Here is a 15,838-nt window from a genome sequence, read left to right as displayed (position 1 = left end):
AGATGTTTCTTTTGCAGAATTCAGTACATTTAAATCCTTATTTTACATTCTCTGTGTTGACTCATGCCATAACAAATCGAAACCAAAATGAGATGCCACCTCACACCAGTCAGAATGGTTAAAATTAACAAGTCAGGAAACAACAGATATTGGTGAGGATGCAGAGAAAGGGGAACCCTCTTACACTGTTGGTGGGAATGCAAACTGGTGCAGCCACTCTGTAAAATAGTATGGAGGTTCATCAAAAAATCAAAAATAGAGTTACCCTACAACCCAGTAAAGAGCCCTGATGTCCAACCACAGATGAATGGATAAAGAAGAGGTGGTATATATATTTACAATGGACTATTACTCAGCCATCAAAAAGAAAGAAATCTTGCCATTTGCAATAATGTGGATTGAACTAGAGGGTATTATGCTAAGCAAAACTAGTCAGTCAAAGAAAGACAAATGCCATAGGATTCACTCATATGTGGAATTTAAGAAACAAAACACATGAACATAGGCAAAGGGAAGGAAAAATAAAATCAGATGAAAACAGAGAAGGAGACAAACCATAAGAGACTCAACTCTAGGAAACACACTGAGAGTTGCAGAAGGGGAGGTGGATGGGGGGGAAGGAGTAACTGGGTGACAGGCATTTAGGAGGGCACTTGATGTAATGAGTACTGGGTGTTATATTCAACTGATGAATCACTGAATCACTAAATTCTACCTCTGAAATGAATAATATAGTGTATGTCAACTAAATTGAATTTAAGTAAAGAATTTTTTTACAAAGACTAAAACTAAAACAAAAAATCTGCTACCAGAGGACATTTACCAATGTCTGGAGATATTTTTGACTGTCACAACTGGGGGTGGGGGGTCAATACTGGCATCTAAGAGATGCCATGAAGTTACTAAACATTCTACAAAGTACAGGCAGCCTTCCGGGCAATGAATTATCCAGCCCAAAATGTCAGTAATGAGGGGTTGAGAAAATCCTGCTGTAGCCTCTTCAAAATAATTGGTTGAGACATAAATGTATTTATACATTCACTCACAATATCATCAATATCTACAAACATACAAACCAGATTAGAAATTTAAATAGAATTAACAGCTGTTCATATGCTCATTACTCCCAGATATAACCAAACAGATCATATTTTCTTGTTTTCAACAAGCAACCAGCACCTCAAAGACAACACAAAACAAAACAACATTGCTTTCCTGGTACTCATCTGGATATGTTCCTGTCCTGAACAGGTATCAGATTTAATCAATATATTATGGAACTGGGTGCTTCAGAAAATATTAATAATAATAAACATATTACACATTCTCATAATTGGGCCACATATGGCTCTCTTTGTCTTTATGTATTTATTTATGCATTTATTAATTCACTTATAGTGCTACAATCCAGACCTATAAACCTTCATAGTTTAAGAACAAAATCCTGAATATTACTAACCTCTGCTATAAGCTGATTTACTATATAGGCATTAACTAGGTCTCTGACCTCAGAGTTATAGGGTTTAATCAAAATCATTGATTCAGACACCCCAGGATACTCATCATTGGTCCAAACTTGCCCCCTGACATTTGAAGAGTAAATGGCCTAGATCTTTATCACTGAAAAAATGTTTAACCGTGATACAAACTGTAACATTAAAAGCCCTAAAAGTGAATAAAAGTCCTCCATGATTTTTAATAAACCTAGTTGCACTGAGTTGGATTAATTGTACACTTTAGTTGGTTTCCATTATTGGTCCCTGTGTGGCATCTTTTGATTTTATTTAGGTATTAAGTATTTATTCCTTTGACATAATGCCATAATGAACAAACCACCTAAACCAAGGACATAAATTCTGACTATAATCTACTACGGTCTCTAGGCTCCTTACCCACAAAGGTAAAAACTAAAATCTTTATTACTATTGAATAATTAAATCAGCTATAGTGTTTTTGTTCCATGAATTAAAATACACTTTTCATAGAGAACAGAACAGCATAGACTTAACTTTTTTTAATGGACTGGAGTCATGAAGTACTAGATGAATAAACCTTAGTTGCTACCACATTCTCATTATTGACTCAAGAATGACTCTATTTTTTATTGACTTATTTACCATTTAATTTTTAATTTATGTAGTGAACACTGTTAAATCCACCATCCACTAGTTGCTAAATAACTAAATGTAACTAGTACTACTAACCATCTATATACTCCCTAACTACATGGTTCACAGCCTCATTGATCTTTTTTAAGGATCCATACTCATGCACTGCAGAGAGTGCACCATGAAGCCTTGGTCTAAGATTTACCCTGATTTGTACCCTACTTATTGATTCACTCATGTTTCCCAATTAGTCAAAGAATAATTTGATTATTTATTCATTTTTTAAAGAAAAATAGTAAAACCCGCCAGTACTCCAAAACTGAAATACCAGTTCATGCAATTGCTGATATCCACTTTGTCCGAAGTGGGATAAGTCTAGATTTCTTCCTCTTCGTCTAAAATGGTTTAATCATTATATTTGTTTCAAGACACCTACTCCTCTGCCTTCTTTTAAATAATTAACCAATATATGAACTCATTTGTTCATTAACTTTTAACAATACATTCAAAGTGAAGGCAAACTAAGGCACTGGACAAGAACATTGACTAATACTAGGATCTGTCCATATGTTCATTGTCCACAGATATAACCTATTAGACTCTTTTTGTTTTTTCAAATAATAGTCAGCAAACAGGATTTGTTTGATCATAGTGACGATCATATTCTCAATATTAGTCCATGCCGGGCTTTCTTTCAATTAGGCACTTATTTAAACAATTGTTTTTAGTGCGAAGGATTTGTTCCTTTTCTAAATAGAACCAACAACAGCTACCTACGAGAAATCTGAAACAACATGAATTCTCATGGAATAGGATCCATATTCTTTATGGAAAGAAGTAAGATAGACCTGATCTATTTAGATGATGAAACTCAGTTTCAGGAACTAATATAATAATAATTCTTGTTTCATTGCAGACTCACATAATTAGTCATCATTCATTTCCTCATCTTTATTCTTGCATTGCTTTACTTAGGATATGTTTCACAGACATTAAGAACTAAAGCTCAGGAACAGATCATTGACTCCTAACTTTGGCGGTTTTAAGTCCCTCTCTCACAGAAGAAATAAACTAGATTTCTTTTTTCTAATGGACCTCAAAGTTATAGAGTTTAATTAAAATCTTTGATTCATACATCTCAGAATACTCATCATTAATCTATACTGAACGTTGTTTTATTCATTTATTTATGAATTGCTTATTCCTTTATTCATTGATTCACTAATAACAATATAACCCATTCTCATGAATCAAAAAGCCCAAGAACAACATCCTTGAATATCACTAAGAACTGGCTCTATGCCCCTTTCCCGCAGTGCTAATAGACAAGGACATTTTTTGCAATATATATGTATGCTCTTCGCAAATACAAATTAGCTAACATCTTTGCTTCATATCAATTTCATTGGTCCACGCTTGGCTCTTTTACATTTAAAGATGATTCAAGAAATAACCATGGGACCTTTAATTTTTCTCCACATCTAGAACATCAACCATTTTGTCCATCTTCCTGTGTGTTCCTTCCTCAAGGAATTCACAGCTTAAATCTTTATTAATGGAGTACTTAAATGTATTGCAATGCAAAAATAAAACACAATGTGGATCAACCCTGAAAACAAATGAAATACCCTGCATCTTTTTTTCTGAATTTCAGTAGTACTGAATGAGATTAATCATAAATCTCAATTTGGGTCTGTGCTGGTCTTACTTGGCTTTTTGTTTATTAATATATCCATTCACTACTTCAGAAAATTCAAGCAATACCCATAAACCAACCTCCCAACCAAAGAATATAAACTCTGCTACTTACATCAATTTCTTCTTTCCTTACCCACAGGGTTTGTGAAAGCCAAGATCTTTCTCATTAGAGAATGATTAAATCATCTCTGGTGTGTTCACTTGGTGAAAATGCAGACTCTCAAAAGAGAAAGAGCCTACAGTTAGATTTTTTTTAAGTGAAGGTTAGTCTTGCAGTATCAGATCAATCATGAATGTGGGTCATTTTAGAATGTCACCATTGTCCATGAATCGCACTTATTTATTGACTTATTTAATTTTTCTTTTTAAACAACACAATTAACACCAACATGAGAATATGAACCATTATCTACCATAAATATCTGTCTACACACTCCCTATCCATAAATTTAACAACTCAGTGGTTGCTTTTAATGGACCTCACTTGTACAAAATTGGATAAATGTAAATCGTTATTTTATTGCATATTCTCACCAATGAAGCACAAATTTTTCTGATTGATGTCTACTGATTCATTTATTTATTCATGTATATAATTAGGCATAAAATAAATCAATTACTTACCCATTTTTCTAAAGAATTTCCCCATGCAAATTTCCACGTACACCTGAACCTAATAATACACTGTATGTTAACCAACTGGAATGCAAATTAAAACTTAAAAAAAATTCTATGTGTACTTTACCCAAAGTGGAATGAATTGCGAGTTCTATTTTTTTTATCTGGACAACATTTGGGTATAAAAGGAGCAATCATTATCTCTGGTTCATAACACATATTCCTCATTGGCCTTTGCTAAGCCTTCTTTTGAATAATTAATCTATATAGAAATGCACTCCTTCATTCCCTTATGACAGTCTGTCAGTACCAATGAAAACCAAGGCACAGAATGGGAATATTAAATATCCAGTCTACATGCTCATGGCCCAGAGACATAACTGACTACTAAATCCTCTTTTGATTTTTTAAAAAAAATTACACTAGTGAATACAGTTATATTAACTGTTAACTCCAGTCATATGACACATCCTCAATATGGATTCACGTTTGGCCCTCTCTCAATAAGACAATATTTAAACAATTGGTTATTTATGTAAGCCCCCCCCCCTTTTTTTTTTGTCCTTCTTAACTAAAACCACCAAACAAAGAATGAAAGCAGCGACATGAACTCTTGGGTATTATCTGTCCATACCTGTCCTTACAGAAGAGTTCAGAGCTTTGATTTATCCATGGAACCCAGTGTTTTAAATATACACGAATAATAATCTTTGTTTTATTGCATAACTTCATTGTTGGTCCACATTGTGGCCGTCCATATCTTTGTTCATTTACACATTTCCTTATCCATTCATGAGTTCATTTCCCAAAGAGTCTACCTTTTCTCTTTTTCACAGGAGTCCACAGATTTCCAGACAAGGATTAATTTTGTTTGTTTGTTCCATGTTTGTTTTTTATTTTTATCTTTTTAAGTTTTTATTTAAATTCCAGTATAGTTAACCTACAGTGTAATATTAGTTTCAGGTGTACAATTCAGTGATTCTAACACTTCCGTACAACACCTGGTGCTCATCACAAGTGCCCTGCATCATCCCCATCACCTGTCCCCCCATGCCGCCCCCACCTCCCCTCCGGTGACCATCAGTTTGTCCTCTGTAGTTAAGAGTCTGTTTCTCACTTTGCCTCTCTTTTTGCCCTGTGCTCATTTTTTGTTTCTTAAATTCCAAATAGGAGGGAAATCATATGATATTTCTTTTTCTCTGACTGAATTATTTTGCTTAGCATAATACTCTCCAGCTCCAACCAAGTAATATTCCTATATATATACATATATATCACCTCTTCTTTATGCATTCATCCATCAGTGGACACTTGGGCTGCTTCCATATCTTGGCTACCGTACATAACGCTGCTACAAAAATAGGAGTGCCTGTAGCCCTTTAAATTGGTACTTTTTTTATTCTTTGGGTAAATACCTAGTAGTGCAATTGCTGGATTATAGCTCAGTTCTATTTTTAACCTTTTGAGGAGCCTCCATACTGTTTTCCAGAGTGGCTACACTAGTTTGCATTCCCACCAACGGTCCAAGAGGGTTCCCCTTTCCCCACATCCTACACAATTTTAGATTCAGACTCAATCCCCACTCCAGGATTCATCATTGTCCCCAGCTCCACATTCTTTCCCTTCAGTCCTGTATCCTTCTTTGTTTATTGTTTCATTCACTGTTCCAATAATAATATAGTCAATGCATATCAATCACAAAAGCTCAAAAACAGTATCTTGAATATTACTAGGATCTATTCATATGTTCATTTCCCATAAAGCTAACACATTAGATCTCTTCTTGCAATGACCTTCAGAGTAGCACACATGTGCTCCCTGAATCATTTGAAGGGATGAATATTAAAATCCACTGTCATGTAAATATCATGTATGAACATGTATGAAACATCTTCCATCTTTTCGTAAGGAGTGATTAATTGTGCAGAATTGAATTAATCATCATTATCTAGGGTTTATAATCTATTCTGGTCATAGGTAATATACAGCATTCTTTAATGTTATACTTCTATGTACCTCTTTATTACTTGAAATACTTCAGTGAACACCCTTGAGCAGTTCCCCTAACCAAGCACATAAATTTTGACTACTACTCACCTCAGTATTTATGCTCCTTAACCACAGAGTCAAAATCTTCATCATTAGATATGGTTAAATCAACTATGGTGTCTTAATTCTGAGATAAAAATCAGGCTTTTTAAAAAATAATGAAAAAAATGATGAAAAAACAATAAATTTAGGACGTTTATAGGGTTCTAGATTAAACATAAAACTTGCTTCTTTTCATTGGCTCAAGAATATCACTACTGCAGGGTGCCTGGGTGGCTCAGTTGGTTAAGCGACTGCCTTCGGCTCAGGTCATGATCCCGGGGTCCTGGGATCGAGCCCCGCATCGGGCTCCCTGCTCAGCCAGAAGCCTGCTTCTCCCTCTCCCGCTCCCCCTGCTTGTGTTCCCTCTCACGCTGTCTCTCTCTCTCTCTCTCTCTGTCAATTAAATAAATAAATAAAATCTTTATTAAAAAAAAGGAATATCACTACTGCTTCTTTACTTAATCATTTAATTTTAATTTTAAATAATATAATGAACACCACTGAATCTACCATTCAACCCACAAATAACAACTATGACTATTATAAATATGCCCATGTATTTTACATGGGTAACCTCTACATTGTCCTTTCAGTGGATCTTTCTTGTACTGATTGGATAAATTTAAATCCTTGTTTCATGGCATATTTTTAATAATGGTCCATGGTTGACTCTCCTTAGTATATTCATTCAATCAATTACTAATGGAATAATTTTACCTGTTGTTCATTATATAAAGAAAAGGCAGGGGCACCTGGGTGGCTCAGTTGGTCAAACATCCGACTCTTAATTTCAGCTCAAGTCATGACCTCAGGGTTCTGGGATCGAACCCCACTTCAGGCTCCACACTCAGAGAGTTTGTGTTAGGATTTCTCTCTCTCCCTCTCCCTCGTCCCCTCCCCCCACTCACTCTCTCTCTCTCTCTCTCTCTAAAATAAGTGAATTTTTTTTTTAAAGAAAGAAAAGGCAAAGATGGTAGCTTCAATCATGGTGATCACCGCATAACATAGAGTTGTCAAATCACTATGATGTACACCTGAAACTAACGCAATATTGTGTGTTAATTGTACTTCGATTTAAAAACAAAAAACAAGAAAAAAGAAAAGAAAAAGTGAAATGGTAAAATAGGCAGCCCCTCAGAAAGGAAATAACTACTATGTGCATCTGTCTGTGTATATTATACAAAGCAGGAAAAGCCTAGCTTTTTTTAAATATGCAAACAGTAGTGTAAAACAGGATAATCATTATCCTTATTCCATAATAAGGGTCCTCACTGGTGTATGATTTTCACCTTTTAAATAAAATATGAATCTATTCATATGCTTACAATAACATATAATATGTCATTATTATAATTATAACTCACCGGACAAAACTTTGAATAATATTAACATGTGATCATATGCTCACAGTAAGCCATCTTGTTATAGGACCTATTCTCATCACTGGTCCATAACCTTTTTTTTCAATTAGAGCCTTATTATTTACTTATGCAAACATCTTTCCCTTTTCTTAATAAAATGAACCATCAGCAACCCACCATCAATTCATAATCACAACATCCAATCTTGGGCATACCTTTCCATTTGTTCCCTGCTGAATAGAGTAAAACCTTGACCTACTTATTTTCCTAGACCTCACTGCTTCAGAAAGGTTTCAAAACATACTCTCCTAATTGAATGATGTGTGCCTTTCCTTGTCATCATTCATCCCTTCATTTCTTTCCTTAATCAGGTGTTATTTCATTTGTGATTAAAAACATCCCACACCCAAGGAACACAAAGCCTAAGAACAGAATCCTGAATATTCCTTTCTTGCTTCATAAGTACCTTCATCACAGAGGGAATAACTAGACCTCTTCTTGGAATGACCTCAGAGCTACCGAGCTTCATCAAAATCTTTAATTCAGACACCCCAGGGTACTCATCACTGATCCAAACTTGGCAATTTTTAAAGGTTTTATTTATTAATGAGGGGGAGAGAGCGAGAGAGAGCAGGAGCAGGGGGAGGGGCAGAAGCAGGCTCCCCACTGAGACTAACCAGTGGGGGGTGGGGGCAGCTTGATCCCAGGACCCTGAGATCATGACCTTAGCCAAAGGCAGACACTTAACTGACTAAGCCACCCAGGCGCCCATAAACTGGGCATTTTTTGGTCTTCTTCATTCATATATTCCTTTCTGCCTCATTTTTACATGCATACATTATACTACAATCAATAGCCAGGAATCACAAATGCCAAGAACGCGAGGAATGATTCTTACTAAGGTTAGTCTATCTGCACCTGTCCCAGAAAGCTAATACATTTGATGTCTCTTTTCAGTGCACCTCCGGCTGCTCATGGGGATAGGTCGACAGCTGTGCTTCCTATCCACCTCGTATTGATAACAGGTTTCTGCTTGTCTCTCAGCTTTACGTGTCCACATTGTAAAAGTGGTAAAATGAACGACTATGAACCACCCTCTTCCCTCACAACTAGAATAATGTCATTTTCTCCCATCGGCCTCTGTTCTCCTCCTTCAACAAGTAAATAACCTTGATCTTTATCAAGGAAGGAATGTTCTTCTAAATATATTTTGGTGCCGAACTAAAATGACATACTATTATGTGGCCTTGAAAATGACTAATCTATGAACCTCGGTTCCTAACATATTCATATCCTTGGTCAATGCTTGGTGTTCTTTGATTTTATATATATGTACATATATACATATATATAAAGCCAGTTTTTAAAAATGATTCCTTGGAAATTCTGAACAATCTCCCCAGAGAACAGGGACTTTGATAGTTATTTATATTGGTCCCTGTGCTTTTTACCCACAGAGGCGACAACGGAGACCTTCACCATTAGAGAATTATTAAGTTGGCTGTGGTGTGTTCATGCTGTAAATGAAAAACCCAATTCTAAATAGTCTCTATTAGATGTGTCTAAGTGGACGTGAGTTTTACATTGCCAGGTTAATAATAAAGCCGATCATATCACATTCCCATTATTGGTGCAAAAACTGCACTCCTTTTTATTTATCAGTTCATTTTATTTTTAATTTTTGGCAATGTAAACATCATGGAATCTAAGACTTGACTCAGGAACAAGGCTTGTAATTATTATACTCCCTACTCTTAATTAACAGCCTAATAATTATTGTCATGAATTTTATTTATGCAGAATTGTGTAGATTTAGAACCTGGCCTCATGGCACATTCTCAACAGTCCTAGCTTTATCACTTACCTATCTAATTGCCCATGGAATAATTTGATCATCTATTTATTTTTTAAAAATAGACATAATATATGATAAAGACACATTTCAGAACATAACATTATAAGTAATGCATTATATATAACATAAATATAAAATATGATAAAATTATATATATGCTTATATATAATAGTAAACTTTCCAACGGAAACCCAGAACTGAAATACCATCATTACATAAACCTGTCTCTATGTCCTCAACCCAAGTAGGAAGGAACTAGATCCCATTTTCTTTATATGTGGACATCACATATTGTCCACAGTTGCCTTCTTTTAAGTAATCATTTGAAAATGATCATATTGAGGTGCCTGGGTGGCTTCGTCGGTTAAATGTGTGACTCAATTTCTGCTCAGGTCATAATCTCAGGGTCGTGAGACTGAACCCTGCATGGGGCTCCGCCCTGGGCGTGGAGCCTGCTTAAGATTTTCTCTCTCCCTCTCCTTCTGCCTTTCCCTCTAGAAAAATAAAATAAAATGATCATATTCATTCAATAACTTACCACAATATATAACTACTTGAGATTCTACAGACCCTATACTTGAACACCTAAACATACTAACAGCTGCCCACACCCACACACTCATTACCCACAGAAATAACTATGTCCCTTTTCATTTTGTGTTTTTAAATAAAAATTCAGTGAACACAATTAAATTAATCATGACTGATGTCACATAGCGCATCCTCAACACTGGCCCATTCTTGTTTCTTTTCAGTGAGAGAGTTACATAATCATCGGTTTATGTAAACATTTTTTCCTTCTTCTAAACAAAACCAACAACCAGCAAACTCCCACCAATCCAGCCTGCGGACATGTGCATATAGATACGTCTGTGTGTGCTCCTACGTGTCTGGACTTCCTATGTGCTCTAAAGGGGGCAACAGCTTTTACCTATGTATTATATTGAAACGTGGTATTAAACAAATATATTACTAATAATGTCCTGAAAGGACACACTCTCATAAATGATTCACATGTGACCTTCTTTGTCTTCATTCACTTACACATTCATTTATTCATGCATTCACTGATTCACTTACATCAATACAATCCATACGCAAAAATCACTAAGACCTAAGAACCAGATCCCCAAGGGGCTTGAACTCTATTCCCTTAGAGAAAATGACTAGGTTTCTTTATTTTCTTTCTTTTTAATTTCAATTTCTGTGTGGTTAACCTACAGTATTATATGGACCTCAGAGTTTAGGGTTTAATCAAAATTCTTGATTCATATACCCCAGAACTACTCATCATTGATCCAAGCTCAACATTCTTTTACTTCATTTATTTATTTATACATTGTGTATTGATTGTCTACGCATTATTTATTGATTACTTCATTCATGGTCTAGCTGATTTAAAAAAAGCACTTCCTATGAATCACAAAAACCCAGGAACAAGATCTTTGAATATTGCAGAGAGCTGTTTACAGGCTTATTTCCCACAAAGCTAGTAAATGAGATCTCTTTTTAATTGGACCTCAGTGTTGCACGTATGTGTTAATCAATAAACTTGCTTCATACCCATCCCATGTGTTTGCGCTCTGCTTAACCATCTTTCACTTAATTTCTTCATATTTTAAAAATAGTACACTGAATCTACCATTTGATTCTCTCCCTAACTAGGACACTAGCAACACTTTCTATCTTCCCAGGTGCTCCTTCCTCAAAGATTTAACGACCTAGATAGTTATCAATAGAGAATGTTCTTAGAATGTGGTGCAGAAATAAAATGCAATATTAAGGAACTCTGAAAATGGAAGCAAACCCCTCAAACTTTGTTTCTAATGGATCTCAATTAAACTAAAATGGACTCGTCTTAATCTGTGATTCATTACACATTCCCAGCTGTGGTCCGGGCCTGGTGTGTCTAATTTCACTTATGTTTACAGTGGCCATTCTTCCTTCAAAAAAACCCACAAAAAACCCACACGAATTACCTCCAAACCAAGAACACAAACTCTGTCATTTACATGAGTCACTTTGCTCCTTATCTACAGAAGGGACAGCAAAGATCTTCCTCATGGGAGAATGAAGAAATGATTGAATCTGTGGAGTAAAAAGCAGATTTTAGAAAAGTGAAGAAGCAGTATAGATTTAAAATTTTTTAAAGACACCTTAGTCTTACTGTACTAGATTTATCATAAATCCCTTTTTTATCACATTTCCATTATTAGCCCACAAACGGCCACCTTTTTATTTACTGACTTCTGTAATTTTTAATGTATATAATATAATGACAACTGCTAAATCTACATCTTAGTAGAAGAATTAAAAACTATTCCTGCTCCAAATCCTGTGTATTAAACCCTAACCACACAGGTCCGAGCCTAGACTGTCTTTTTTATGCATCTTCCTTGATCAGAATTTGGCAAATTTACATCTTCATTTCTTGACATATTCTCATCAATGATCCATGCTTGACCGTACTTTATAAACTTATTCGTTTGTTTGTTTGGTTTTGGCTTATTTGCTCACAGAATGACTTGTTCGTATTTTCTCTTTAAAGACAAAAGCAAAATACTATTATAAGTAATTGCCTCTACATCCTTTACCCAAAGCAGGCAGAGCCCCAAACCAACCCCTTTTACTTATATGGACATCTGAAGGGTAGAGCAAGATTAATAATGAACTTCCTCTAAGGACATATTATCCTCATGGATACATGTTTGCCCTCTTTTAAATAATCTCTTCCTGGGGCGCCTGAGTGGCTCAGTCTTTAAGCGTCCGCCTTCGGCTCAGGTCATGGTCCCAGGGTCCTGGGATCGAGCCCCGCATCGGGCTCCCTGCTCCACAGGAAGCCTGCTTCTCCCTCTCCCACTCCCCCTGCTTGTGTTCCTGCTCTCGCTGTGTCTCTGTCAAATAAATAAATAAATAAAAATAAAATAATCTCTTCCTTCATTCACTTATATCATCAAAATTTGTGAAACTATATACCTAGACATACCTAAATAATACTAATATTTTCCCATAAACTCAAATACCCACAGAAAAACAGATGTGTTTTTCACCCAAAAATGATACTGATTGAGAATAACTAATCTAATCATAACTTCTCTCACGTAACACATTAACACTGGCCCATGCTTCCTTAATTAAGTATTCTGTAATCAATATTTATTATGTTTCCCTTTTTTCCCCCTTTCTTAATAAAATTCTTAATAAAATTAACAACCACCAACCCAGAAGCAACACTGATGCTTACAGACATCTGCCTACATGTTTCTGGTAAAATAAGGTAAAAGCCTTGAACTCTTCACTTACTGGAACTCAGCTCCTCAGAAACGTTTTAATAATAATTTATTTCTCATTAGATACTCTCATAATTGACAAATACCTAGCCCTCATTGTCATTATTTGTGGATATGTTTCTTTATGGACTCACACATGGATTCACTAATAAAAGGACCCATACCAAGATGTACCAAAGCCACAAACAAGACGCCTGTATTCCTAACTTCTGCGACAATTCATGTCCCGCCAAGACAAGAAATGAGGTTTGTTTTTATGATGGACCTCAGAGTTACAGGGTTTAATCAAAATCCTCGGTTCAGACACCCCAGGGTACTCATCATTGGTCTAGGCTTGGGACTGTTTATTTATTCATGTATACATTTGTTCATTCATTTATTCATTGACTAAAAATTATTTGATCATATTCATGAATCACAACAAAGCAGGAGAAAGATAAAAGAATATCACTAACTTCTGTCTTTTGTTTAATTTCTCCCAAAACTAATACACTAGACCTCTTTCTACAATGTACTCACTGTTGCGCATATGGATCCATCATTCTTCCTGCAAACCCACACCCATCATAACCATGCGTGGCCCTCTTATTTTAGTCTTTCTTTAATTTGGTCAAATTTTAAATACATAACGAAGGAAATCCAGGAGCATCTCATTTTACTTCACCAACCTTTCACCAACAGTCTTTACTGGTGTTTCTCTATCAACATGCTAGACACCCAAATCTTTATCAATGGTGGAATGTGTAAATCGAGAGTGATGGAATATAAAATGAAATATTAAACAAATGTAAAATGAATGAAGATTCCTCTTTCACCTTTTTTTAAAAAGAACCTTGCTTAATAGGGCCTAATGAAAGGGATGCTTCCTCCCCTCCATTAGGATAAAGTTTTATGGACTGCAGTTGTGGCGACTTGTATGAATTACAAACTTCAGTCCATGTTACATTATTATCCTTGTACCATGCATGGACTATTATTTATTTTTCATTTCTAAAGTAAATAATATAATAATGTAATGAATATTGACAAAACCACTATTCAGCCCTCCACCTATGACTTGGACAGTACATTTTTTATATTCTCCCACCAAGATACAAAGATCTTCAATGTTAGAGAAATGTTCACATAAACTGTGGAACACACAGACAAGGTAATATAAACAGTTGATAAAATAAATTAATAAACCTATGTCTTTTCTCCATGAACCTAAGACTTTTTTGCCCGTGAATCTCAGTTGCACAGAACTGAATTAATTATAATCTTTGTTTCATAAGACACTGTCATCTCTAGCCTATAACTAATCCTCTGTTATTAATTTGTGTATTATTGATTTATATAATTATTAATATTTAATATTCAAAAAACTCCCATTACCCAACTACCCAACACAACTGACTAAGAGAGGAGCCATTAGTCACATATGACTATTTAAATTTAATAAAATTTAATAAAAATCATTAAAAATTCAGTTCCTCATACACACTAGCTACATTTCACGTGCTCAAGAGTCACACGTAGCGAGTGGCTACCATATTAGACAGAACAAATTATATAAAACATATCCATCACTGCAGAAAACCCTATTGGGCAACACTAACAAATACTTTTTATCTTTACGGAATAGTCTAGAACTTTTTCTAACGAAGCTAAATTGGGTTAATTATACTTCTTGATCACTGGTCCATGCTGATTCTTTCTTGTTTGATTTGGTCATTTCTAAAGAAGTTTTAATGAGCAACCATAAATTCAATCTCTTACTCTCACAGGTAGAACACTGACATTATCTTTCTTCTCCCTTTGTGCTCCTTGCTCAGCATTAGCATCTTAGATCTTTATCCATGGAGAATTGTTTAAATAGACTATGTATATATACACAGTGAAACACAAAGTAGCCGGCAAAAGGAATGAAACAGACTAGATTACTTTGATAGAGGTCAAAAGTGCAGAACTGAATTAACTGTAATCCTTGGGCCCTTCTCATCACCAGTCCATGTTTTGGCCTTTCCTGTATTTTATGCATTTATGTAATTATTTATTTGTTTTTAGTACTAAAATCAACATCCAACACACCATCATGCAAAAACAAGTGTATTGACTACTCCTTAACCAATACATTTTTTTAAATGGAACTTAGATGTACAGAATTAGAATAAGCTTAATCCTGGGATCATGAGATATTATCATCATAGGACCCTCTGGGGGTCATGCCATCATAGGACCCCATGCCATCTCCTGTTTTATTCCTTAATTTGTTCATTCATGCATTTACTGAGTTATGAACACCCTTGAACAACTTCCCAGCAAAGATTTAAGAACATCAACTATTACTTACATTTTCTTTATGTACCTTATCCATCCAAATAAGATTCAACATCCTCATAAATATTGCATGATAAAATGAACTATGGTGTGTCCATTTTGTGCAACAGAAGGCAACTGTTTAAAAACTGAACACCCTGGATCATTTTCAATGGCTTTCACTTATGTAGAATTAAAATAATGAGCCTTAGTTTATGAATCATTACTCTCATTGGTCTACACTTGGCCCTTTTTATCTATTCCTTTCAAAAAATCATAAAAGAATACCTATGAATCTTACCCAACAAACACAAAACTACCATTATCTGTGTCTCTCTGAGCATCACTTCTGCCAAGTTAATTCCTAAATTTATCATTGCAGAAGTGCCTATATAAACCATAGTGTATAAATTAATAGTAAAATGCTTTTAAAATAAAACAGCTTAGGGCGCCTGGGTGGCTCAGTTGGTTAAGCGACTGCCTTCGGCTCAGGTCATGATCCTGGAGTCCCGGGATCGA

The 15,838-nt window shown here is 35.3% G+C and overlaps 1 long non-coding RNA gene and 5 other non-coding genes across 12 annotated transcripts in view; all 6 read right to left on the bottom strand.

Annotated features, from left to right (window-relative positions):
• LOC141373315 (uncharacterized) overlaps positions 1 to 15,838 on the bottom strand; it is a 46,633-nt gene that overhangs the window by 12,964 nt on the left and 17,831 nt on the right. For all 7 annotated transcript variants that reach the window (XR_012379180.1, XR_012379186.1, XR_012379187.1 and 4 more), the window contains 2 exons: positions 11,711 to 11,819; positions 3,919 to 4,025 (listed from right to left, as the gene is read on the bottom strand). This is a non-coding gene — a long non-coding RNA (uncharacterized lncRNA). The remainder of the gene's footprint in view (positions 1 to 3,918; positions 4,026 to 11,710; positions 11,820 to 15,838) is intronic.
• On the bottom strand, positions 1,502 to 1,573 carry LOC112822854 (small nucleolar RNA SNORD113/SNORD114 family). The gene has a single exon (XR_003207841.1). It is a non-coding gene; the product is annotated as a small nucleolar RNA SNORD113/SNORD114 family (small nucleolar RNA).
• Positions 3,198 to 3,269, bottom strand: LOC112822862 (small nucleolar RNA SNORD113/SNORD114 family). The gene has a single exon (XR_003207847.1). It is a non-coding gene; the product is annotated as a small nucleolar RNA SNORD113/SNORD114 family (small nucleolar RNA).
• On the bottom strand, positions 8,379 to 8,450 carry LOC112822866 (small nucleolar RNA SNORD113/SNORD114 family). The gene has a single exon (XR_003207849.1). It is a non-coding gene; the product is annotated as a small nucleolar RNA SNORD113/SNORD114 family (small nucleolar RNA).
• On the bottom strand, positions 10,961 to 11,032 carry LOC112822848 (small nucleolar RNA SNORD113/SNORD114 family). Its single transcript, XR_003207836.1, has one exon. It is a non-coding gene; the product is annotated as a small nucleolar RNA SNORD113/SNORD114 family (small nucleolar RNA).
• On the bottom strand, positions 13,281 to 13,352 carry LOC112822855 (small nucleolar RNA SNORD113/SNORD114 family). Its single transcript, XR_003207842.1, has one exon. It is a non-coding gene; the product is annotated as a small nucleolar RNA SNORD113/SNORD114 family (small nucleolar RNA).

The sequence above is a fragment of the Callorhinus ursinus genome, unplaced genomic scaffold (assembly GCF_003265705.2).
Source record: "Callorhinus ursinus isolate GAN/ISIS: 27379988/994484 unplaced genomic scaffold, GSC_fseal_2.0 scaffold8, whole genome shotgun sequence".
Taxonomy (NCBI): Eukaryota; Metazoa; Chordata; class Mammalia; order Carnivora; family Otariidae; genus Callorhinus; species Callorhinus ursinus.
This window is presented reverse-complemented; position numbering and strand designations above follow the sequence as displayed.